The sequence below is a fragment of the Myotis davidii genome, unplaced genomic scaffold (assembly GCF_000327345.1).
Source record: "Myotis davidii unplaced genomic scaffold, ASM32734v1 scaffold663, whole genome shotgun sequence".
Classification (NCBI taxonomy): domain Eukaryota; kingdom Metazoa; phylum Chordata; class Mammalia; order Chiroptera; family Vespertilionidae; genus Myotis; species Myotis davidii.
This window is the reverse complement of record NW_006295816.1, coordinates 3,249,918-3,255,952: the sequence shown is the minus strand read 5'-3', so window position 1 is coordinate 3,255,952 and position 6,035 is coordinate 3,249,918. Positions and strand designations below refer to the sequence as shown.

At 48.2% G+C, this 6,035-nt stretch overlaps 1 protein-coding gene across 1 annotated transcript in view; it reads left to right on the top strand.

Annotated features, from left to right (window-relative positions):
• The first annotated feature begins 2,271 nt into the window (after window positions 1-2,271).
• ARL8B (ADP ribosylation factor like GTPase 8B) overlaps window positions 2,272-6,035 on the top strand; it is a 24,050-nt gene continuing 20,286 nt past the window's right edge. Inside the window, exon 1 of the mRNA XM_006770482.2 lies at window positions 2,272-2,279. The gene's annotated coding sequence lies outside the window, so the exon portion shown is untranslated. The remainder of the gene's footprint in view (window positions 2,280-6,035) is intronic.

The window sequence follows — 6,035 nt, the reverse complement described above, 5'->3', positions numbered from 1 at the left end:
GGCTCCGTCCGGGCGCCGCTCGGGACCGAGCGCCCGGTGCGCGCTCCCCGTGGCTCTGTGCGCGCAGCTCGGCCCCTGTGCCCCCTCCTTCGGCTCTGCTTTTCAGGGTTCCTGTCCTCAAGCGGGGGGAGGGGCGCGGCGGACCTGCAGAAAGTTAGCCACCTGGACCCACAGGGTGTGGGGGCGTCGCTTCCCCGAGGAGGGAAGGCACTGGGCGGGGACCCAGCTGATGCCAGGCCCGGGGCTGGGTGTCTGGAGGGGAGTCGCCCCGGGAACCCCTGTTCAGCGCGGCGTGGACTCGGGGGGGACTGCGTGCCAGGGCGATTCTCCGATCCCGGGGTTTGGCCGGTTGCGGGAAGAAATAAGAGGGGAGGGGCCTCGTCGGTCTTTATTTAGAGCCCACGAGCTGCCGTGACTCAGTCTTCGCCGCGCCCGCCCGCACGGGCTTGTCCCCCTCGGGCCGAGCCTGGAATGACTCTAGAGAGATGGCCGCGCGCCTTCCACCTCTGGGATGACAGCCGGAGCCCTCGCTTACTGGGAGGCTGGCCGTCCAACTGGTTTGGCTGCAGGAGTGATGCAAACGCGGCTCCCTCATTGGAGAAAACGGGCGACATGTGACCGTGAGTCCTCGCACTAATGGAGCGAGGATGAGTAAGACTGGAGGGAAGGCATGAGCACAAGTCCAAGTTTCCTTGGAAGAATGTTGCATGTCGGTATAAACAAGCTCACCTATGGGCCTCTTGCTGTCCTATCATTTTTCCCCCTTGAGATGACTGTGTTTCAACAGGTGCAGCAGGGTGGAATGTGCCTCTAATACTAACATTAATGAGGACAACTTTGGACCAACTCTCCCTGTGAGGACCTGAATATACTTTATTTCTTTAAACGTATTTTTATTGATTTCAGAGAGGAAGGAAGAGAGAGAGAAACATCAGTGATGAGAGAGCATCATTGATTGGCTGCCTCCTGCACACTCCCCACTGGGGATCAAGCCCACAACCAGGGTATGTGCCCTTGACTGGAATCGAACCCAGGGCCCTTCAGCCCGCAGGCTGACGCTCTACCCACTGAGCCAAACCAGCGAGGGCAGGACTTTATATACTTTAATGTGCTGCGGGGAAGGCCAGCCTGGGGGCCTATGAGCTCAGTTAACGGGACGTTCGGTGATAGTCCTGTGTTTAAGACTTGGAGTCTCCTTGTACAGCCTATCCTTTTGACAAGACTGAATTAATTTATAGTGTAGATAGGTGTATGGCTACAAGCAGTGTGTTTGTTGCGCCCACGGTAGTAGTGGGTAGTAGTTTGGGAACCTCAACAAAACTTTAGCCAATTTTCGAGGAACTCAACAGCGCAGCTTAAAAGATAGCGTGTCTGTGAAGTCGGGCAGCCCTGGGTTTGCATGTGGCTCTGCCTCTCTGCAGCCTGGTACCCTCTCGGTCGTTGCTTTCTCACCTGCTAAGTGGAGATAATAATATGTTTCTTGCCCGAACTGGTTTGGCTCAGTGGATGGAGCGTTGGCCTGCGGACTGAAGGGTCCCGGGTTCGGTTCCGGTCGAGGGCATGTGCCTTGGTTGTGGGCACATCTCCAGTGGGGGGTGAGGGGGGATGTGGGAGGCAGCCAATCGATGTTTCTCTCATCGATGTTTCTGGCTCTCTATCCCTCTCCCTTCCTCCCTGTAAAAAATCAATAAAATACATATTTAAAATAATAATAATAATATGTTTCTTACAGAGTTGCCCTGAGAGGTAATGAAATGACGTGTGTGACGTGACTAGCATCATGCTGCCCACGGAAGGCACTAGGTCTATGGTGACTGTGGGTTTTACTTGTCGTGGGTGCAGTCCTTTAATGCAGAAACATTGAGAAGGGAATTACCTGGGGTCATTTCCTTCTCTGAATCTGTGTGTCCAGCTGTGGGCTGCAGTAGTGGATTTATGGAGTGAGGCAGGTAATCCCATTACATCACATCCCTCCCACCCCCATTTTAAAAATTATATTATTTTTAACAACAAAACTTCTGAAAAGCTGTTGAACTCAGAATGCACCAGTGGTTCCACTGTTATTTTAACACTCGAGGCCCAGTTGCACTAAATTCGTGCACTGCAGGGGCAGGGGTGGGGTTCGGGGGGTGTCCCTCTGCCGGGCCTGAGCCCTCTCACAGTCTGGGAGCCCTGCCATGGATTGCCCCAAAGAGGTAGGCCCCACCCACCTGGCAGGGGCTCCCCATCAATCCCCCCCACCTCTGAGGGAGGCCCCACCCACCCACCACAGCCTGCAGGTGGGTGGCCTGGGCCTCCCTCTTTGGGACCATCATGGAGCCCCCGGATTAATCGCCCACCAGCTGGTGGCCTGGGCCTCCGTGTGCAGGGAGGTCATGGGGCGATGGCCAGGCCCCCAACCAATCACATCACACCTGCCTTGGCTGGCCGGCACCAGTGGGTGTCATAGTGTGGTCATCTGGACGGTCATTCTGCTGTTTGGCCGTTTGGTCGATTTGCATATTATGCTTTTATTATTATAGATTAGACTATTGACTATTGGCTAAGATGCTGGGAGAAAAATGAAACCTCCGTAAATGACATACTTTTTCTTTTTAAACCTCAGACTCGAACCTAATCTGTGATTCACATAGACCAGTGGTCGGCAAACTCATTAGTCAACACAGCCAAATATCAACAGCACAACGATTGAAATTTCTTTTGAGAGCCAAATTTTTTAAACTTAAACTATATAGGTAGGTACATTGTTATTCACTTAATTAGGGTACTCCTAAGGCTTAGGAAGAGCCACACTCAAGGGGCCAAAGAGCCGCATGTGGCTCATGAGCCGCAGTTTGCCAACCACGGACATAGACTATATAGAGGGGGAGGAAAAGGTTAGTAATTAACGGTGATTTTACAGAATTTTAGATAGAAAGTGTGTCCAAAATAGTAAATTTTGCATTATCTTTTTTGAAAAAATCAACTTTATGTATTTTGTATTTTGTATAAATGTTTGTATTATAGGCTCAAAAATACATATGTGTTGAGCACTGTGTCACTTTTACTCAAATTCAACAGGTACCTTCTCAAATATGAAAAGCTTCAGGTGAAGGCAAATTTCTTTGGTAAAAATCAATCTTTTGTAAACATCAAATTAAAATTTGGCTGTATTTCTGTCTTAAAAGTTTAAAAAATATAATAGATGTTATTTAACTTACTCAAATGGCTGGTGAAGCTGACATATTTATATAAGGAGTTGGTTCATTCTGCAATGTTCACCTGCAGAGAGTTTCACTCCTGGAATGCTCATTCCTGTGGTTTTAAAACTGAAATGCCGTCATTTTACCTACTCTTCTGTGAGAGGCACTTGATGCACATGGTGTTCCCTTGTCTCAGACATTGGAAAAGAGACCCCTCTGGTCTGTACGCTCTGAATGGTGCTGGGGACGAGACTGCCCGTTGCTGAATGTGCTGGCAGTTATTGCGTAATACGTCATGTGCCCTATATGTGTAATGTATGTTGAGCAATCATTATTTTTAACTGAGGCTTTAGATGGGTCATAGGATAACTGCTAAGAAATGTTTAACAGGATCTACCAAAATGTTATAGGTTAAGTTTTGTAGACATTGTGTATTTTTGAAATGAATAGTATAAAATTTTGTTCACAATTTTGTGAAGTGTTATACCACAAAGGTTAATCCAATGAAAAGTTTATTACTGCTGAGAATTAGGGAAAGGAGATATTTGGGAAGATTATAGAAATATTAACCTGGAATCATTTGTTTGTTTGCTTGTTTGTTTTTAATCCTCACCCGAGGATATTTTTCCCTCCTTTGATTTCTAGAGAGAGTGGAAGAGGGAGAGAGAGAAGCATTGACGTGAGAGAGACACACCAATCAGCTGCCTCCTACAGGTACCCCAACTGGAGATGTGGAACCTACAACCTAGGTACATTGCCCTGGACTGGGAATCAAACCCAGGACCCTACAGTCCGAGGGCTGATGCTCTATTTACTGGGAAAAACTGGCCAGGGCATGGAATTATTATTTTTTTTTTTAAGAATATGTAGAAACCTCAATTAAGTGGTCTAATTTTCCCTCATTCTATAGATGTAGCTAGGAAACCCAGTATTCCTCACACAAAGCTAATGAGTAGAGAGAACATTGGAACCCAGGGCCAGTGCACTTTCTGCTTCTCCTGTCTGCCTCTGCAGATCCAGTTGAGGTTAGAATCACAGAGCTGTGAATTCTAGATCTCAATCCTTAAAAATCTCTTTATATGTAAATATGCTCCTCTTACGAGTCTGGAGAGCATTATTTCATTGTTTGGGGTAAGAATGGCCACAATAGTTCTTATTTTTTGAATATATTTTATTGATTTTTTTATAGAGAGGAAGGGAGAGGGATCGAGAGTTAGAAACATCAATGAGAGAGAAACATCGATCAGCTGCCTCCTGCACACCCCCTACTGGGGACATGCCTGCAACCAAGGTACATGCCCTTGACCGGAATCGAACCTGGGACCCTTCAGTCCGCAGGCCGACGCTCTATCCACTGAGCCACGCCGGCCGGGCCACAATAGTTCTTAATGAAAATTTGCTGTGGCTCTTTCTAAAGTTGAACAAACCTGAACCTTTGCTGGGACACCAGCCTTTCCATGGGGGGGGGGGGGCGGGGGGGTCTTTAACAGCTCGAGCTGCGGAGCCTGAGGTCCTGCCAGGGAGCCTCTCGCCAGGGTTCCTTACCCCCTCCCCGCCCCATCATATTTTCCCAGCAGACCCCGCACCTCCAAAGCCCGTGTTCTCACTGGGAAGCGGTTCGAGTGCAAGAGTGCATTTAAATACTGACCCGGGACATTTCACACCATAGAGCACTTTCCAAGTTTCTCAAAGATAAAGTGGATGGTCACTGACCACGGATACAAAATGCCGTTATATATATATTTTATTGATTTTTTACAGAGAGGAAGGGAGAGAGATAGAGAGTTAGAAACATCGATGAGAGAGAAATATCGACCAGCTGCCTCCTGCACACCCGCTACTGGGGATGTGCCCGCAACCAAGGTACATGCCCTTGACCGGAATCGAACCCGGGACCTTTCAGTCCGCAGGCTGACGCTCTATCCACTGAGCCAAACCGGTTTCAGCTACAAAATGCCATTAGTAGACATTTAAAAAGAATCGTGTAAAGTAAAAGGCACCACCTACCCCCGCCATCGAAGGCTGACTACTGTCAACATTCAGAGTAGTTTCTTTTGTCTTTTGTAAATGTGTGCATCCAAACGCCCTATTTTACGTTTTGAGATGGTACCATCTTTCATGTGTGTATCCTGACTTGTTTTCTTTTAGTTACAGTGTGTGCATTTTTCTACATCTAAAACCACTTTCTCCATTTCTTAGGCACTGTTTATTTTTTTCCAGTCTTATTGAGAAATAATTGACATGCATCGCTGTATAAGTTTAAGGCGTACAGCATGATAGTTTCATTTACATGCATTGTGAAATGGTTACCACTTTGGGTTCAGCTAACATGTTCTCCTATCTATCTATAAAAGCCTAAGCAACCGTCCAACCATTCAACCCATAGCTATGATGCGCACTGACCACCAGGGGGCAGACACTTGACGCACAGGCATGGAAACATGGAACAGACTGATCAATCTCAGATGGAAGGGGGGCAAGGGGGAAGGTGGGAAGAGATTAACCAAAGATCTTATATGCACATTAAAGGCCCAGTTCACGGATTCGTGCACCAGTGCAGTCCCTCAGCCTGACCTGCAGGGATCAGACCAAAACCAGCAGTCCAACATCCCCTGAGGGGTCCCAGATTGCGAGAGGGTGCAGGCCAGGCCGAGGGACCCCATCGGTGCACGAATCCGTGCACCGGGCCTCTAGTCTACACTAATAAAAGAGAAACATGGTAATTGGTGTATGACCGCTACCCTTCCCATTGACTAATCAGGGAGATATGCAAATTAACTGCCAGCCAAGATGGCGGCCGGCAGCCAGGCAGCTTGAAGCGAACATGAGGCTTGGCTGCTTCACAGAGGGGGG